The sequence below is a fragment of the Oxyura jamaicensis genome, chromosome 5 (genome assembly GCF_011077185.1).
Source record: "Oxyura jamaicensis isolate SHBP4307 breed ruddy duck chromosome 5, BPBGC_Ojam_1.0, whole genome shotgun sequence".
Lineage (NCBI taxonomy): Eukaryota > Metazoa > Chordata > Aves > Anseriformes > Anatidae > Oxyura > Oxyura jamaicensis.
Window position 1 is genome coordinate 12,166,535 of NC_048897.1, and position 20,809 is coordinate 12,187,343.

Sequence of the window (20,809 nt, forward strand, 5' to 3'; positions counted from 1 at the left end):
TCAGGCTATAACATAACCTGTACATAGCATGTACTGTGCTATATCCTAGAGTGAAGAAGTATAGTGGCACCTTCCTTGGCCAGTACAGTGGTGTCCTAATAACTTTTGGGGGCAGCTGTCTCCAAACAGGAAAATAAAAAACAGTAACTGGATTTTCATATTTCCTTAATTTTTACTTAGCATTTTGAATCTGAATCTTCTCTCCAACTCTTTTGGAAGAGTTCATATAACTGTTGTATAACTGTTTGAATAAACATCAGGTCTTACAGCATGGTAACCTGTTTCTGATGCTGAAATGAGAATACCTTGTAGCACAGTAAAAATACAGACTTGTTGAAATTTGAAAATGAAAGGATTCTTCTTGGTCTCCCATTATCAAATATTTTGTGAATTATATTCTCCATCAGCTCTTTGTCCAGTAAAATTTTACATTGCTCTGAGGTGGACTTTTAAACTTTTCTGTTGGAAACTTCATTAAATCTGATTGTAAAAACAAAAAACCTAATCTGCTTCTAACATCAAATATATTTTAAAGCTTTGGAGTATCCCTGTCTGTGTCTACTCTGGCTTTTTGGTTTTGACGTTTTAGAACAGGGCTTGCCTATCAGGTTAATTACCACTGAGGTCTTTGTTTGGTCACTTGTGGAGCAAATAGTATAAATAACAAAACATTTAACACCAATAAAACACTATAAATATTTTATTGCATGATGATTTGACAAGGCACTTAGAAAATCTACATAAAATCTGTGAGGAAAAAAATTACTTTACAATATCATCTTCACGTAGACTTGTTTTCCCCAAAACAACTAAAATAATTCAGCATGGTATGAGTTGCAAAAACAAACACATCAAAGCCCTCAAAAGGATCCACATGGATAGGTCATTAGGACTGTATGGCTTCATATAGTTTGTTAATTCTCAGAGGTTAGTTTATATCTTGATACTTTAATAAACAGTTTCAGCTTTGGTGAAAGCTGGAAAGCTTAATCTGTTAAGAGCCATTCAGAAGCAAAACAAACAAACAAAGCTTTAACCACTTCAGTGACAACAGCACAGAACAAACAAGCAGTCTCCTTAGAAAACCCCAGCAATTTTAGGATCAATAGCCTCACTCTGTGCTTCTGAGTGATGAAAGCTAGAAAATCTCTGCTGTCGGCTCTTTACAAAAATGTTTCTGGCAAAGATATAGTTGCAAATTTGATGAGTTTAGTTTAGTAATACCCATGTAGTCTAGAAGGCTGACTTAAGTACTATCACCGGTCACAATGAAAACAAACCAACTCAAACATCACTTTTAGCTGAAATTTCCTCTCTGTACCCTTAATTTACAATGTTAAAATACCTTTCAACATCTCTTCCAAGTTCCTATGCTTAGAGTTTTGTGATTATTTTCCTAATTAACAGCAGTAGAATTTTTTTCCATATAGGGAATTAAGAAAAAAAAAAAAAAGAAGGAAAAAAAAAAAGAAACTTTTGTGAATGTAAGACCAGTACAGTGACTTAACCCACTAAAGAATGTAAGATTGTTTCAAAGTCCATTTAACTCAATCTGCCAATATGGAAAATCAAATCAGCAAATACATTTATATACACAGAAAGAAGAAAAATAAACATTTTTCCTTTATAAGATTAAAAGCCTGCTAAGCCCTTTTAAAACACTGCCATTGTATATGGACTTTCATGAAAATAGCCTTTACTTCCTTTTACTTTGTCTAGACTTACATAATTCAGCAGAGCTTTTTTATAGTAGACCTGTTATGATTCCAAATAATTTTAAATTATTCTTGCATTTTTATACTAATATTTATGCTTTTGTTTCTTGTTTTTAAATACAATAACTCCTATATATATTTGTGTTGTTGTTGTTGTTGTTGTTTATTTAAATTTCACATTTACTCTTAATTATCAACTCAGAAGTAAAATAGGAGGAGTATTTATTTTTTTTAGCCAGCAGTGTTAGTTCATTTTTATTTTACCCATGAATTATCTAGAAGCTTTAAATTATATACTTTCTTAGGTAGTCAAAAGTATTTTAAAAATTCAATCAATAACATGGAAAGCTATCAGAAACAGAAGCAGTAAAACAGAACTTGTCCTTCAAGTAAAACAGATTCTTGTTTACACACTACACAGTCTACCCAATTTTTTCACTGGAAAGGCACAAAGTCAGAATAACATTGAAAATATGTGGCTTTACACAGGGACACTGTGTTGTTTGGTCCTGATTCATTAAGATGCTTGATGCGTAAGTGAGTTGTCAAACGATATGTGGGTGGCTGTAATGGCAGCATGTAGGTTTGTATGGAAAACAAGTATGGCACTGTGAAGATTTTTTCTCTCTTTCATCATATAGGTACTCACATGTAACACTTGTGAGGGGTCTGCTAAAAACCTTGCTGTCAAACCAACCAATTCATCAGAAACATGCAAGTTTAAAACAAAGTTCTCCAAAGGCGGAAAAAAAAAAATCAAACCACCTAGACTTTCTGTAGCCTAACCAAGTGACAGACACATAGACAACTTCACTGCTGCCAGAACAACACTCTGCACAGCCCACCAGCAAGCTATTTGTCACTGCTACAAGAATATCCTCCGCAATTTGGCATCAGGGTCCCTTGGTAGCCAACTGTGCTTGCATAGGGCTGGAAGTGCTATCCAATAATGGGGAGGAAAATGATATGAGTATCTCATTATTATTACAAAATGTGTTATTGTATGAAAAACATATCTTTGTGGCCACAAACATGAAAAAATTATAGGAAAATAGCAATTCACAGAATACCAGAAAATTGTATTCTATATGAGTTTCTGGAAAGGCTGTGTTTAACTCCATTTCCTTTTCCCCCTCCCCAGTCCTCTCATCCATCAAAAACGTGACTGACTATTCCATACATCTGGTATAATATGGAAGGCTTTTCATGATACTTCATAGAAATAAGAGGTTAAAATAATCTCTGGCATAATGCCATTATGCATTATCCCAGAGATGAACGTAGCTGAGTAATTTTGCAGGCCTAATGTTTAATTTTTAAACTTTCATGTAAGATGTTGGAAAACACATTTGACTTTTAACAGATCTTCAGACCATACTAGATTTGGTGTGAAACACAAAGTCACACATTGCTATTCATGTCACAAAGGTCAGGCCTTTTCATTGTGCTTAGTGTTGTGAAGTACAATTCACTACCAGCCCGGAGCACCATAGCCTTCGATAAAATCTTGTACTATGAAGAAAGAATTCCTTTATGTTGGCCTTAGGTCCCACATATTCTGTTGGATCCTACAGGTATATAAATTTATTAATGTTGGCTGCACTACTGCAATTGTTTAATTATCATCCTCAGCCAATTGATTTTATGGAGAAGATGCAGAAATAAAGGAAAGCCATCCGTTCCCAATGATACTAGGAAAGTGAGATAGCACAATGAAAAGTAATAGTTATGAGGAACAGCAGAAATATTTTGCTAAAAGAAACAGAGGAGAAATACAGGAACAGATGAGTGTAGATAAATAAATAAATAAATAAATGAACAAATAAGAAACAAAGATCAAAAAAGGAGAGGAAAGAATTCCATTACAGGAAAGAGCCTGTTGGGTTTATTGCAGCGGACAGAATTTAATTAATAAACCAGTTTTTCTGTATTTTTCAAAACTTCTCTTAACCTGGAGGTTCCTTTTAACAGACCAAATGTCTTATCACTAGAGTATGACATAACTTAAAAGGTATTTGTAGATGCTCAGGAAAAATGGACATTCCTTTATTTTATGATTTCTATTAATTTCAATTATATGATAGGAAAATGATCTTGGCAACTAGGATAATCTTGCCCCTGAAAGCATATCTAGCCCTTTATTATATATTAGTAAATTACAAATAAAGTACATAAGGTGCGCAATGATACCATAGGATCTACAATGAGCCAGCTTGGATCTAGAAGCTGAAAGTTTCATTGGATGCTGTACTAGGTATACTTAACAGATAAGTTCAGTTCAGAGATCTCTGTGTTCCAGAATTACAATTACTAATTGTGTGACAACTAACATGGTCTCCGTACATGCATTTTTTTTGTCTTTCCTCTTCTTTTATGTATAGTTCTTCCTTGTGCAGCATAACTAGAGCTTCTGATTGGCATCCTTTTTAGGTGAAGGAGATAAAATCAAATGATCAAATAGCATAGAATAATATTTCATAGGAGGTAGTAGAGATTTAGACTGTAAACTCATCATCAAAGACAATTAGACCTGGGAGAGGGGAAAAAGACAGTGAGAATAAGAAATGTAAATTTGAGCACAACAAAAACCACAATTATCCTTAATCTGCAAACTGTCCATTTAGACCAGACAATGTATGCTTAAGATAGACATTGCAAGATTATGTACACAAAATAAATTTATATTGAATTGGGTGCACAACTGGTTTGGTTCTTTTTTTTTTTTTTTGGCTTTACAATTTTAGTTTTGTTCATCATATATGTCGTTAATAATGCTTTATATTTTTAAGCATGCTAGTAAGCTGTTATGTTTTTCCACAGGTATTTCAAATAACCGATTCTGTACACCTGTATTTTCTTTTTACAAAAAATGTTCTGAGTACTATAACTAATGTCATTATTTAAGGTGCATGAATGAATTATGAGAACTATTTGATACTTTCCATCAATTTGGTTATAGAAATTAGTTTTTTCTTTTCTCTCTCTGATCATTTCATTTTTAAAGGTGGTGACTATTTGGAGCTATTTTTGTAATTTAGGTAACATATACTGAAATTTATAATATTTAATTACTTTTCCTTAGCACCCCAAATAAAGGCAGAAGAATATTAATGAATGTGAAAAAGAGAAGTATTTCTCTTTGTCTCCTTGACTGCTAAGACCTCTGTTTTATGAATGATGTGCTCTGAAATAAGTGGGCATGCCTTATTAACTTTAACAGCACTTAAGCACCCCAAATCTCTTCCTACTAAGTTTCTTTGAGGAGTTAAATTCATTTTTTAAAAAGGTGCATGCTTTACATATTGGCACGAGGATGACATGGGTCTTATCATGGTCCTATTAAAGGTGGACCAATTGAGTTATTGATATTTTACTGATTTTATTCAATGTGAGGAGAATCAGGTGTAATAGAAAGACACATCTATACTTGGAAATTCATTCCTTAGCCCTTTTCTGGAACAGAACTTTTTAAACATTTAGAATTTTTCAATGTACTTGAAATTACACTAAAAAAAAAAATAGATTGGTAGCAAATTTTGCTACTAATATTGTTGCTCTAGCAGCTTTTATGTTTGGAGCTTCACATATACTTCAAAGACCTCATGATCAGACTGCGAGTTGCTGCTTGCCAAGAAAAGGAAGTCTTACTTTAGACCACAATGGACTGATTGGTCTGGAGCAAAAGGTCACCAAACACTACACATGCCTGGCTGGGACTAAAGCTTAAAGGGGAAATCTTGCCAAGCAGGATTAAGGTGTCTATTCTTTCTTCAGTATGAGTGCATAATTCCCTCAGTGTCAAGGGGAGTAGCACATGCATAGTCAAAGACAAAAAAAAAAAAAAAAAAAAAAAAAAAAAGTGTAATGGGATAAAAGAACCTTGAAAGTCAGGTATCTTGGAAGAGAGATGAAAACACTCAAATATAGATGAGAAAGATGAAAATTTTAAAAAGCACATTGAAGAAAAGTTACAATTTGAAGTCAACTGAATCAAGAAAATGATCATAAATCCATAGTAGCATAAAAATTCCAGCAAAGTTTATTTATGTCTTTCCTGTAGGTTACACATTTACATTACACTACATTACACTGTAGGGTACACATTTTTACTGTGAGAGGGAGCATGGGTGATATATTCATACATTCAAAAATGAGACTGACAAATATATGGCTTGGGACAATAGAAAATATGGTAAATTTTACTCAGAAACAGAAGCATATTTATTCACCAGGCCACACTTAGGGGGATGATGTACTTCAGTTCTGCCTGTTACAGAGAGGCTGAAGTGTTACATACCTGATTCTGTTTTATCTAGACCTTCTTTCCTTTGGTGCACATTATTTACTTAACATATATAAGGATAAGAATTAGACTACCTGCTTATTGCAACATTGTGGGTGATTCCATGACTAAAATGTAAACCTGCCTTTGGTGCTTCCCACAGATCATGTAGCTGCCTGGAGATAGACAATAAGGGATATTACGCAGAATAAGAAATGAGAGACAAAGCAAGCCAAGCCCCTCCGGTATGCTGGCACCTTGCTGCAAATGGTCTGCTTCCATTTATTTTGGGTTCTGACTTCAGAGGTCTCTCCTGAGGCAGGGTTACTGAGGGGACTCAGTCGTTTTAAAGTGTCTATGGAAAGGACGGAAACATCACATTTTTACGATGACATTAGAATATTTTCTTAGGAAATGGATTCTCAGCTATAGCTCCACCACCTTAGGAGAAGACCATAGCACTGTAGATATCTAGAATCATAGAATCATCTAGGTTGGAAAAGACCTCCAATATCATCAGGTCCAACCACCTACCTACCAATATAAGTCCACTTCTAAACCATGTCCCTAAGCACCATGTCCACACATCTCTTAAATAACTCCAGGCATAGCGACTCTACGACTTGCCTGGGTAGCCTGTTCCAATGCCTAACCACCCTTTCCATGAATAAATTCTTCCTGATATCTAATCTAAACCTCCCTGGTGGAACTCTTGAGGCCACTGCCTTGCATCCCATCCTTTGTCTCCTGAGACAAGAAATGCATCTAGACCCAGAATCTTAGCTCTGTTTCCTAATATCACACACACCTCCCCCATTCCCACCACCACCACCACACATTTTGTAATTGTCCCCTGAACTTGAATTTCAGGGCATATTTTCAAGTAGTTCTAGATCATGTCTCTGCCATAAAGAATAGGTATACTGTAGGTATAAAGGCAACTTTTGCTTAGTTCTTGCAACTTCCAGCTAATTTATGACAGATGGGGAGGCTCAGCAGGAGAATCATAAGCATTACAGATGCAACTGATATTTGAAACTTAAATCAGCAACAAGTTGGTATTTGTGAATAAGAAAATGAGTTGATGCCCTCATCTCTTGCTTTTGCGTTTTTGCATTAGCTCTACCATAACTATTTTAAACTTGACTACTTTTAAACAGAAGATAATAGCAAGAAGAACAATATATATCTTGACTATTATGAAAGTAATCTATACACATGCATACCAGAGACTGTTTTTTGTCTGTTTTGTTTGTTTGTTCGTTGGATAAATACAATTGCATATACTCAGAACAGAAAAGGTCTCCCTTTGTGAAAAGATTGCACAAATCTGAAATACAAAAGGATTTGGACAAAGTTTAAAAGTTTGGAGTAATAAATCTCAAACTATTTTAATCAATAAAGTATTGTGCACAGTTTCCTCAATAATGCATATAAACACTTTTTGTTGGCCAGAAAAATAAGAATCAGGATGCTAAACACTATCTAGTAGTAGTGTTTGAGAAGAACTGGAAAAATCAGCAGATTTAATGGGATTAATATCCCACTACTAGTGGCCTTTCAAGAAGGCAGAGGCAGGGTAACAGAGGAAGGTGATTTCCTGGAACTGTGCCAAATAACAAGCTGTTTAATTAATATTCAATCCATCATCCAAAAACTTTACTGGTTTATAGCTAAGATTGCTTAAATGCAAAACCTAGTGCACCTACTCAGAGCAACACAAGGAAATCTCCAATAAAGATGATGCTTTATTCTGTATATTCTTGGATCCGACAGTTGCTCTCACAAATTCTGCAACTCCACAAGACATTCTTGTCAATGCCAATATTCTATGAAAAAAAAAATTAAACTTTTGTTAGAATAATAAATAGACTCATATTTATCAGTCTAAAATATTACCAGAGAAAGGGTGGAGGAAGTGCACAAATATTTTCAAAACCAAATGAGAGAGTGAAATAATTTATGAGAAAGAAAAAATGAAATTTAAGTCATTCTGAAATGACCTTGACTTACAGTTATTGTTTCTTTAGTAGTGAGAACATGGAAGGATTTCTGTGTATGTGTTTTGGTTTGTGTCAAGGAGGCAAGAGTTAACTGCTGAAGTGAAGGAATGTGTGAAGTGTGCATAGTGCTGAAAGGCTGAAGTTTGGTTTCAAGCTTATCTGAAGAGTGAGGAGCAATTGAAGAGAGAATGTGCCAAGATCTAAACAGATAGGGAAAATGGAGCCTCCCTCTTAAATTTCTTCCTTGCTTAGTGATTGTTGAATGTGAACACTACTTACAGATTTTTGACAGGGGAAATATTAAAGAAAACTACATTTAATGTTGTAGTATTAAATGTATTAATGCCATGGTATTAATACTGTATTAAATTAAATATTTTCTATACATAGAGATTATATCCTAATTTGTATGTTTTTATATCATGACTTTCAATCATGTTCAGATATTCTTATCTGAGAATATTCCAAAAGAAACAGCATATTTTGTCAATTTACATTGGGTTTTTAGTTTTTGTTTCAAATTCAACAAATCATTTCACATGTTTATAATCAACCCTATTCTAGAAAACATTTATACATACATATAAATATACTACTCATGCTGTGGAAACAATGCTAAGTATAATCTCAGTGTTTTGATGAATCCAGGCCTAAGAACAAAAATGACTGTAAACATTCTGAAAACATCTTAAGAGAAAATGCTGTAGTGTTTGAAATGTAAAAACAGCTAACATTATATTCTCAGAATGGATTTTTTTGAGATAGCATTAATGATCTACTTATTAAATTCCAGAATGAAGACCAAGATAATTAAATTGCAATCCCTGCTCTGCTTTCTCACTGGTTACTTGAAATTAGGCAATAATTTTATTCAACAACTCTTGAATATTATCAACCTTATTGATATTTTCACTTAAAGTGCACTATTATATTTTATATTTACTCATGTGTTTCTCTACCATATTTTTCTCTTACTATATACTGACCTACCAATATTTTCTCAACAACCAGATTATTACAAACACTGGCAAAGGATAGCAGGTGAATATATGTTGTAATCTTATAGTTCCTTGCCCATTGTTTTCATTTGTTTAAGTTGCATTATAAACTGGGCTTTCCTTCTAAATGTGATATTGAATATGTTTTTAAACATATTTTTAAAAACTGTCACCAGAATGAAAAATTAATAAATGTAAACTAATTTTCCGTTAATTCCAATAAACAGCTGCCCAATATTACTATTATCAGGTCCAATAAGCAACTGGCCAATATTGGTATTACCAGAAAAACTGGTAAAGGACACATCCTTGAACTGTGAGGACATAGGCTATGAACTGCTAACAGTATATATTACTGATTTGTTAAGCATTAGCTATCTGTACAGTTACATCTGTAAAAGTCATTGTCTTGTCTATGTGATAAGGGATATTCTTTTCCCTTTGTTGCAAAAAAGAAAATCAATATGAAAGGTCAGCTGAGAACAACGCATAGCAAGGGGCTTTCTATCTTAGTTCAAAGTTCACATTTGATTTTCACAAAGCTTAGTGTATACGTAGTATGGTTCAAGATAGAAATTGGAGACATACCTCAGTATTTAACTACAAAATACGTGTTCTTTACTGTCATTAGATATAGTCTAATAAAAATGTACCATATATTCAGTATACTTCGTGGTACTAAATACTTTCTTTAATATGGATATATTGAAACAATGTCCTGTATCAAAAGAAGTTTCATTTCCTAAAATCCCTCTATAATCATTAGATTTCGAATAACACCCAAATATGTACTATTATCATGGTAAAGGTATTCAATTTATTAAAAACTGGATTTACAATGGCATTGACCACCTGCATTTCTTGGTAAAGGCAGAGAGCCTCAGATATTCAACACCTCGATAGCATATTGTCATTTAGATAGATACAAAATGCAACACATTCCAGTAAACACAAGGCTGATTTAATTTTGTCTCTGTTCACTTTATTGATTTAGTTGGAATACTGCTGAGTTTACAGTGCTGCATACTAATTCCTGCCAGATTCTGCCTTCACTGTTCACACTGAGCATTATTTTACTCTCAGGGTAGTCCCATGGAGCTCAATGGGACATCATCATGTGAGGTAGAACAGCAGAATTTGGTTCTGGTAGAAGACAGTTGTATATTGTTTTTTATACTAAACTTACTTTATTCTTTAAAAAAAAAGAGGTGGGGGGGGGGGGAGGGGAAGAGGAGGCCTATGTAAATCTTTTATTTGCATTTCTACTCACTAAAGAAAATTTCACACATTCCAATTTTGATTTTTCGGTGATGACTGCTACCTGTTGTAACTGCTAAGAATCTTTCAATGTTTCCAAGAATTATGACAGTTTTAAAGGGAATATTCCCCTTAAAGTGTAAAAAAGTAAAGTACAAAGGAGGGTGTCTTCCAAGTAACCCCCTTTTCCTTGGTGCTTTGAGTTTAAGTGAGGGTTTTTTTCTAACAATGCTACAAAATTTCAAATTTTTTAAAAATAATTGAACTTCATGCAGTTCTTCTCTGAGAACAGACTGTTAGTCTACCTTATTTCCTATGGAGTGACTTTGGAGTGATATAGCCCAAACTGAACCACTATTCTTGTATCTTTTTTTTTTAATATTGTACCAGATAGTAGCATGAGAGCATCAAAATAAATCTTATTAATTTTACTTTCCTTGTTCTTCTGGGACTTTCTTTTTTTCCTTTTTCTTTTTTCTTTTTTTTTTTTAATATAACTACCCTTGCACTTATGTCATAAAAATTCTGCCTTTTTCTCTTTTTTTAATATTTGTATTCAAGACAAACAACAGGAGGTTGAAATCAGGCCATTTAAAAGAAACATCTGCTGACATTTATTCATATGCTACATGTTCCACTTTCATCATTGAATGTAATGATAAACACACATTCCAGTCAATAATGGCAATTCCCAGCCAAGCTTTACAAATGGTCTCTTTAACACCTAAATTGACAGCTCGGGAGAATTTGAGATAGAAGCTAAATATGGTACATTTGGACACTATTTCCCTAAGCCTAGAATGACTGGAAGACTTTAACAAGCAAATACACTGTGGGTGTGTGGGTATAGTCTTGACTAATACAGGTAAATATCTCATTAGACTTTTGTGTTTTATTAAGAACTACTGGTAAAAGATAAAATTTTTGAGGCATGACATTTCCTCCTTGAAAAAGATATCTAATTATTTTTCCTTCATACAGGAGAACTAACATTAATGGAAGCTGAAATTTGAAATAACTTTGCTTTTTAAAACAGAAATGTTTTGTCTGCTTTGGCTTATTGTTTCACATTTCAAGCTTGTTAATTGCTATGCCTTTAAAATCATTTCTATAAATTTGCTTTTAAAGCAATATTGTCAAGAGCTAGGTTGATTCCTTATTCAATTCATGTGTTTTTGTGTAAGAATGTCTTATGAGCTACCATATTGCAAAACAGAGTCTCATTTGAAAGCAATTTTTCTCAGTTGTGTGTGACCAAAGATGGTATATATAAAACTATTAGAGGTTTCATGACAGGAATAAACTGAAAATGTCTCATCACTTTGTATGCATATAAATATATTTTTCTGAAACAATAACGATCTCTTTTTATATTTCTCTGTATATTCTTTTTCATTTTAGTTCAGATTGATTAACCTTCTTATAACTGAATCATAAACTGATTTTAAGTCAAGCAGAAAATCACAGCTTTTCCAAACTCCTTCATGTGTGAATAGTTTCTCCTTTCAAAACTCTTGTATAGTTCAAAACAGGTCATTCATTATTTAGCAAGATGGGGAAATTCTACACATTCTAAAATAATGAATGTAAAAATAATTATAGGATCACAAAGTTATCTTGTATAGCACAATGAAAAGTGTTAGACAAGAAGATAATGCTTTATCTGTTGGTTGAAAGAAATTACTTTTCTGCAATCCATTCAGTTTAGTTTATCATATTAGAATTGGTCACATTTATCTTAAAGGAGGCTGTAGTGAGGAGGGGGTTGGTTTATTCTCCCACATGCCTGGTGACAGGATGAGGGGGAATGGGCTAAAGTTGCACCAGGGGAGGTTTAGGTTGGATATTAAGAAGAACTTCTTTACCGAAAGGCTTGTTAGTCATTGGAATAGGCTGCCCAGGGAAGTGGTTCAGGCACTATCCCTGGAGGTCTTTAAAAGACATTTAGATTTAGAGCTTAGCAATATGGTTTAGTGGAGGACTTGTTACTGTTAGGTCAGAGGTTGGAATCGGTGATTTTGGAGGTCTCTTCCAACCTAGATGATTCTGTAATTCTGTGATTCTGTGAACTGCAAACATTGAGATTTATTTGGTAGTCTTTTAATCTGTAGACAATCCGCTTGGGTTACAGTAGCAAGAGTCACTGGCCAAAAAACATACACTTTGTGTCTGTCTATTGGCCCATGTCTGCAAATCCGTGCTATTGGATGTGGAGCCAGCTGATCTACCATTGCCCTAAATGTATGTTAAAAGCTGCCCTTATTTGTGTTTATATTTCCTTTACTTTTCACTGACACAAACTGACTACTTGACGACAACATTGAATGGTTCTATACCACCTTTTAGCATGGAAGTCTACTTAGTATCTGATAAGCACTAGGAGATATATCCCACGAAATGAATGGACCTGTTCAATACAAAAGGTAATATAATATATCCTGGGATGACTTTTCTATACAGCCCAGTGTAGAAAAACTATTACAAATAAAGTAATTCAATCCCAATTATAATATTTATGTTCTTATTTAAGAGTCTTTAAACAATGTTAGGGGAGTGGAGGTTTGTGGATATTTTTTCCTTTTTGTTGAGATTAATTGCTGTGTCTAATGAACGTCATAAACAAAATAAGCTTGTTACTTTTATTAATAGAAAAAAATAATAGCTTCTCATCTGTAAGAGACCTACAAAGAACATTTAGTCCACTCTGAAAGAATCTTTATCTTGAAGTAAAATAAAATTACAACAGGATTTTTGATTTCTAAATTAATGGAACAGACAAATTTAGTAAAAGCCATAGTTCAGTACAATTTACATGTTCAGGAGTGCATGTTGTCTTGAAACACAAATCTGTATATCAATGCAAGACAAACCCTAATCTTGCACCAGTGATCATAGTACAAACAACGTGCTATTATTATGCAAAAGTTAAATGATCTGCAAGTAGACCATTAGGCAATCAGTGCATAAATCTATTTAAAGTTGGACTCTGAGCAAGCTTAGGAGTGAATACCAGCTATGAAACACAAAACTGTGGATTTGCTAAGTACTGCCTACCCAACTGCACGTGGTGCAAAAGTCAGCTGAAGCCACAGCTTTTGCAATGATGTAATTGTAGTCAGAAAAAAAATTACAACATGGCCTATAAGAAGATTCTCATAGATTAAGAAATTCTCTACAATAGTATCCAAGTCATCTGGAGTTTGTATTATGAGGTGTTATTCCCAGATACATCAGAACACGTTCCATATCACAGGGTTCTCTATTAGAAAATTACTGTTCATATTGTTTTCTATATTAACAATAATTTCTCTTCATGAAATTTACTATTACTATATATACCCAATTATCATGAATATTTAATCAGTTATGTAATGATTGCTACAATAAAGCAGGCAGTTCCACAATCAGGATTTCACATCATCATTCTAAAAAGAAATATATATATATATATACTAACAGTATCTATACATGGAGAAAAACAGTTTGCCAAAAGGAATTAAGATTGAAATCTAGTAACCCTGAAAACCATAAATATTAGAAATCTATTTTACTGTAAATGCTGTTTTGGTTGCTCAGAGGTGATGCAAACCACATATGCAGAGACAGAACTTATTTGTGTTTTAAGATTTCTAAATCAAATTTAGACTTACAAATATTATAAGTCACTTCTTTGTCTAAAGCTCATTTTTACCAGTCCATTTTAAAATAGATTCAAAAAAAAAAAAATCACACAAGATTTCTGGAAATGTGAAAAACATTACCTATTAGGACATCTTGGTTCTCATACCATCCAAATGAGAAACTTTAAGCCCAAGTGACTGTTTTAATGATTTAATGAAATCTAGAAGCTTTGCTAGAAGCTTCTGACATCATCTGGCTTGTCATTGAGAATCCAAGCAAAAGGATGTGATAGTCTTGTAACTTAGAAAATGTCTGCTCTTTATATCATGTATCTTCCTCCAAAACATGCGTGTGAAAGTCACACAAATTGATGTTGATCAAATTGTGTGTTCCAGACTAGAACTGCTTAACTGCCTTCAGCTGAAAGACATTCTGGATTATATCCAAGGACCATCTTGAAGTTCACTGGTGTCCAGAACTGGTAAGCAAACATTTATATATAGAAACAGTGCAATCATTTTGCAAAATTATAATTTTACACTTATATTTAAAAATATTATTGTTAGGGTCTGAAAACAATTAACTGGCTCCTACTTTGCCTGAGTATAGCCACTGATACACCTAAAAACTGCACAGGGCTAGGTATATTTGCATTTTGCTTGTTTCTTTGCAGTCATTTCAAGAACTTTCAAAGACTTTCAGAAGTCCTAAGGACTATTAATGCCCAGTTGGCCAAGATTGCTCTAATCTCAATAAAACATTGAACATTAACAAACTGTCAACAGAGCTCACTGTGTTATCTCTACATGACACAGAACACTGTGCCTGCGTGAGGCTGAGTGGGGGACAGAAACCTGCACAACAGCCACTCTGTATATATATGAGAGACTCTTCTCTACATTCAGTTTTTAATTTTTCACCCATTCAAATGGTAGATGACGTAAACCTGCAGGTTAGCCAAAGCTGTAGTTATTTATGGGTGATTTTACCATCTTCTGGCTCTTTTTTTCTTTTTCTAACATAGAAGAGAAACATATGGACCCAAGTTTTTAAATGCTATTATTAGGCCTATATATAAGCATGGTTGTATTTATGTTTGATTTTTTTTTTTAATTATTATTATTATTATTTTGTTTTGTTTTGTTTTTCCTTTTTTTTCTTCCTGAAAGAAAGCACAGATAAATGATAAAATTCAAATTCAGGTAAATTAACTTCCACTGCTATGCTAAATGTTTATATTAAACACATAAAGATTTCTCTGTCTTAATAATCAAAAAAAAAAAAAAAAGGAAGAAAGTCAAAAGAACACATTCTGCCAATGAATGTTTCATGACTTCTAAATGGATACATTTTTCAGTGTGCAGTAGAAAGTTAATATGTTCTCAGAAGATTTCTTTAATTTAGTTGTTGCTAATTTATTCACACTAATACAGGAAAAAAATACTGCAAAATTTTTCATAACAAAAAACTGTGCATATCTCTGTGTTTTAGCTGGCATGTGGTTCTACACAGATGGTTTGGGGCTTTCTTTGCTGCAAAACAGATGGGCCTCCACTGTCCCTTACCAATCAAAAGAGAACTTGAAAATATAGGAATATCTTTACTTCCATTGTGTCCTGTAATTCAAGAAATTAAATGCCTAAATATATAAATATGACTTCCTGTGTAAAATGATGGAATATCATATGTTTAATTTAAACTATTTGTCTATATTTAATGTGAAAACTGTTGGGTGGTAGTGGTTTTCTTCCAAACAATAACTAAATATTACAAAAAGTATTGACTAGAATGAGAGCTATTGCTGTTAATCTTAGCTGTGTGATAGTGTTGTATTTGTACTTTGCTGATACTGTTTAAATTTATTTTAGATGTGATACGATGTCATTCAAAATAATTACCAACTTAAGAGAGCAGCTTGTTGACAGATCATCTTTTATTATTTTGTTCACATACTGCACTGTATGACAGTAGTACAGACATTTATAGCGTGAATATCAACTTTTTTTGTTCTGTAAGCATTTTCAATGGGGAGAAGAGTGTATTGGGGGCATTTTTTTCCTAGAAACACACCATTTCCTGCCTCATTTTGGACAACTTAGATTAGAGATCAAAAAATACTCCCATGGCTATAACTAAAAGTCCCCGAGGACAAAGAGGGAATTAGTCAGACTGAGGGACTGTTTCACCTTGCAATCCAAACCCTGCCAATGCTGAAGAAATATATTTGCTGATCACCATATTACAAGTGGTGCAGACTAACTGAGTTTGGGCCTGAGTGTTCAATAGGGTTGCCACTTAACCCACAGTTTCTGTCACCATTGCAATTTTTTTTTTCTGAGAAAATGCACTCTCTGAAAAACACACTCATAATATGTTTTACTCCATAGCTGAAAAGTGTACAAACCCTCTACAAAACTAGATTCAGAAATATGCTGACTTGGATCTATGTGCAGTGGGCAGCCACAATTCACAGAGACTGTAATCCTAAAATACATTATCATTTTCCTTTTTTCCTTTACACTTTAGCATGTGATCATGCAATGCTTTTGAATACATTGGATATTTCCTATTAATGATGTTATGTCATCTTAGTGATATGTAGTGAAAAGTTCCTGAGTTATATCCTTGGAAACATTCTTAGGTGACTTTCTTTATTTTATTTTTATTTTTTATTTTTAAAGAGCTTTCTTCCAGCTTTAAAAAAAGAAGGTAGTCATTTCTGAGCATTACATTAAGTAATATATCTATTTTAATGGTCCCTGAATTATAACAGCATACTATTTCTATCCATGCCTTGAAAATTACAAACCAAGTACCACTTAACTTCGTAAATGATGTACATTTTTATGATCCAGTAACCCTGTGTGGGAAGGAATCACATTTTGCTGTGTCTAACTTAAATGAAAAAGGGGCAAGTCATCCATCCAGTTTTAAAGTATGCTGATTTTGCTGAATGCATGGAACACTGAGCAACAGAATATCTTTTCCCTTCCCTGGCTCGGCTCTGTCCAGAGGCGGGTCCCTTTTGGAGCTGGCTGGAGCTGGCTCTGATCTGACATGAGGCAGCTTCTGGACTCCTCTCACAGAGGCCACCCCTGCAGCTCCCCCACTACCAAAACCTTGCCAAGAAAACCCAATACAAAGAGATACTTTGACACAGAGGAAGCAAGAATTGCTATATATAGTCAATATCTGTATCTTCAAAAGAACTCTATGATGACACGGTGAACAATCTTGAGACTCTTGGCATAGCCTTTCTGAATGAAAACTGAGTTGGTCATTGTATTCAGGATGTACATACTAGACTGCATGAGCAGAAAAGAACTATACAGCAAGAGAAGCAGGAAGGATGAGGATTACAAATTGGTTAGATGTCTACATTCACAAGCCAGCAAGGTGAATCCCTACAGCGCAGTGTACTTTTGAATGGGACTCTGCTATAGCACTCTTCAGTGGCTTTTGTTGCACTAGAGGAAGACCAGTGAGGGATACCAGAGGGAGCTTGTCCAGTCTTCGCAGCAAAGGAAATCAAGTGCTGGGATTTGAGGAAGGATGCAGTCGAAGTCCATGATGCTTGTGAAAATGTGAGGGATAAAGAAAAGGAACTGCATTTTCTTGTCAACTCATTAAGTAAAAGCAATATGTAGTTCATTTAATCTGTCCTATTTTTTTTATATGCAAATGCTAATAATTCTCTTGCTACTAATTAGGAATGGTTTCATTCCTTACAAAGAGATTGTTTTAAAGAAGTAAAAATGTTTTGTGTTCACTGAATGTGTAGTAATCAAATTAATCTAAGTCTTCATGCAGTACACAACAGTATAAATTATATTAAAATAAGTGGAGCACAGCTACTGACTCTTTGTTAGGACTCTCCTTGGCAGTTGGGTTTGATGTTTTTTAGACTAAAATTTTTTGGCTCAGTTCATAAGTTATCAAGGTAAAATAATTTTTTTCTCTAAATCACAGCAAGAAATGCTGGAATGTACTGAATATTTTGTAAGATAAGGAGAATTACTATATTTTTCATATCAACATTTTGGAATATATTTCAAATTATAAATGGCAGGCAAATACCATGAAAACAAAAACAAAACAAACAAAAAACCACAATACAATTAAAGCAACTGTCTTTTCCCCCTATTTGTACTTTATTTGTCTTTCATAAAGCCTTGTAAAGAAACATTTTGTGAACTAATAATTTAATAAATTTGATTTGTGATTCAAAGTATTAAAACAAAGTATGTTTTTTCAGCACTTGCAACCCTAGACGTTCTTGCAGCACAGTTTCAGAACTCTTTCTTGGTAAGAAACCTTATCTAATCCAGTTTCATCCTTTAAAACTGCCTACATGCTAATCTCAAGGGACAAATTTAATACTTTGCAACAAAGGGAATATAGCCCTTTCAGCTTGAATAGAGGAATTGTTAGGACACCACGTGAGGTAGGAATAACATTATAATGCTGCCATTTAATTGGCAAAGGAAAAAAAGTCTACTCTTGCAACCAGAAGATTAGAGCTTCTTCCTTGGGTTAAATTTTTTGACCCGTGCTATATCCCAAGACACCTATTTTACTGTTGTATTTGGGTCTTCTACCTCTTCTGAAGTGAGCACTGAACGAATGTAAGTAAACAATTTGTTCTAGCTGAAGATAGAAAGGCACTATTTAATTGAGTTTTGATGATAGATGTTCTGCAAATGGTGCAAAGATCTTTGACATGGTAAAATAATTTTGTCCTATGGCATATATAGCATTACATAAAGAATATTAGTTTAGCACTGCCCGAGTCTTCAGCGTGTAAGTAAGAAATTACTTAATAATAATAAAATTATTATTAATTATTATTATTAAATTCTAAAGTAAGGATAAGCATTACTTTTCCTTATCACTTTTTTAAGATTGGCATTTGAACTTGTACTCAAATAACATTTTTAAAATCTTGTTTTCATATTCTATACTTTTGTACAGTTATTTCTTCTCATAATCTTGTCCAGTAGGTTCTTTCTACAGTTTAGATTGCTTCATCTTTTCCAAAAAATACTTATTTGTGAGCTTATAAGATATATATTACATATATTTACTAAAGATTAGGCTTTCTGATAATGTATGCATAATTTAACATGCTGTCTAACCTAATGTACCTTTTCAGACATTATATGTAAGTTGTACCTAATATGATGCATTAATTATAAATATTATTGCAGTTATTCTTGGCTACAGTAAAATGTAGAATAATATAGCAAATAGATCTGGCAACTATTTTTTCCCCTTCACATAAAGCAACATCCTAACAATGGGCATTTCAGCAAATAGCAATGGGGTTACCACTAGATTATACTGAATTTGTCTCTTTGCTGTACTAAAGAAAGAATTGCACCTCTCCTCATTTCCTGTTGTCCAAAAAGAATTCTATGAATCAATATGAGGCCTATTGCAAAGCTACTTGTGCCTGGTAAGGATACCGAATTTTAACCTCTGATATCACGTTACTGGACTTAAAAATGAAACTAATACTCTCTTCTGATTTGCTATAACATTAGATTTTCTCCCTCTGATAACTGAACTCATGAAACAACTTCCTTCAAAGTAATTTGAAATCAAATACCAAATCTTAAACTTGTCAGTAAGGATATCCAGTTCCTCTGGGTTTCACCTGTTTGGAGTGCCTTTCAACCATGTTGTCAAAACAAGTTGCATTTTTCCAGTTCTGCTCATTCAGCTTGCAAAAGCTGAAAAAATCTGAATATTGTGAAATGCAGAAGAAAATCTCCAAGTATTAATTTCTTTACATTGTCTTTCAGTATTTCAAAATATGTGGACGTATATGAAATTTTTTCTGATTGGCTGATTTTAAACAAACCATTTTCATAAGAAAATATATCATGATCATAAACAATTACTGTCTTCAACCGTTCATGTGGACATGAGATGCAAACTTGCTGTGATGTTTAACAGGGAACAAGACGTTTAAACACCACGTAGCCTAATGTTTTCCATTGAAGATGCTCAAACACGGTCAAAAGATGCACTTTTTTCTTCAAAACAGAACATGAACTATGGTGGTACTGGCTGCTTTATTTGCTTATGTATCTTAAGCACTACCTTCTCTACAAAGATTCATCAGTTTTCTGTTTTAGTCAACTTACTCTTGACTGTGCCAAGAACTGTGATCGGTTGGGAAGCCAGCCCGGCTTCAATTCTTTTAGATATAAAAGGTCTAGTAAAAATGAACGGGTCTGATTGTTTCCTGCTTTGCTGCTTGTGGATCTATTATATCTGTATTAAATGTTTACTAAATGCTGCCATTCTGATTTGTTGCATTTTGTACACACTTTATCCTCATCCAGTGGATTATTTAAAATGTAAGTAAATAAAAATCAGATCCTCAGTTGTTACAGGTAGAGAAATATGGTCTACTTTATTTCAAAGCAATTATGTGCAGCTTAATTAACCAAAACAACAACAAAAAAAGGAAACACTAGTACTAACCACAGTCTTTTGTAACAGCAAGTGAAAAATACCCTACCATATCTGATTCAAATTCTAGAAGTCACAATCTAAAGCTGGTGAGTTATATCTTACTACAGCAATCTTCTGCCTATAGTGACAGGAGAAAATAACCAAGCTTAAACACATTAAATTATCTCTATTTTCAGTGTAAATCAGCTACATACCCGCACTTCCTATATAAAAGGGTAATGGTTAAGACTTTTCACGATTAATTGAGGAGCTCCTTGCTACTTAATAAATGAAAGAGTTGAAAATGTAAAGTGGTAGTCTCCTTTATTTTGCTGATTTCTGTCAGTAACATTGAGTGATCCAAATTTTTTCTTGTTGAAGAGCAGTGCAAAGCATACCAAGATTATAATAAATACAGGTAGTTAAAATAACAAGGAGTCAGGCTTGGAACAGTTTGTCTCAGTAAAATTG

At 33.6% G+C, this 20,809-nt stretch overlaps 1 long non-coding RNA gene across 2 annotated transcripts in view; it reads left to right on the forward strand.

The window, feature by feature from the left end:
- The window catches only part of LOC118167728, a 67,424-nt gene that overhangs the window by 38,406 nt on the left and 8,209 nt on the right, over positions 1-20,809 (forward strand). For both annotated transcript variants that reach the window (XR_004751243.1, XR_004751242.1), the window contains exon 2: positions 14,272-14,357. This is a non-coding gene — a long non-coding RNA (uncharacterized LOC118167728). The remainder of the gene's footprint in view (positions 1-14,271; positions 14,358-20,809) is intronic.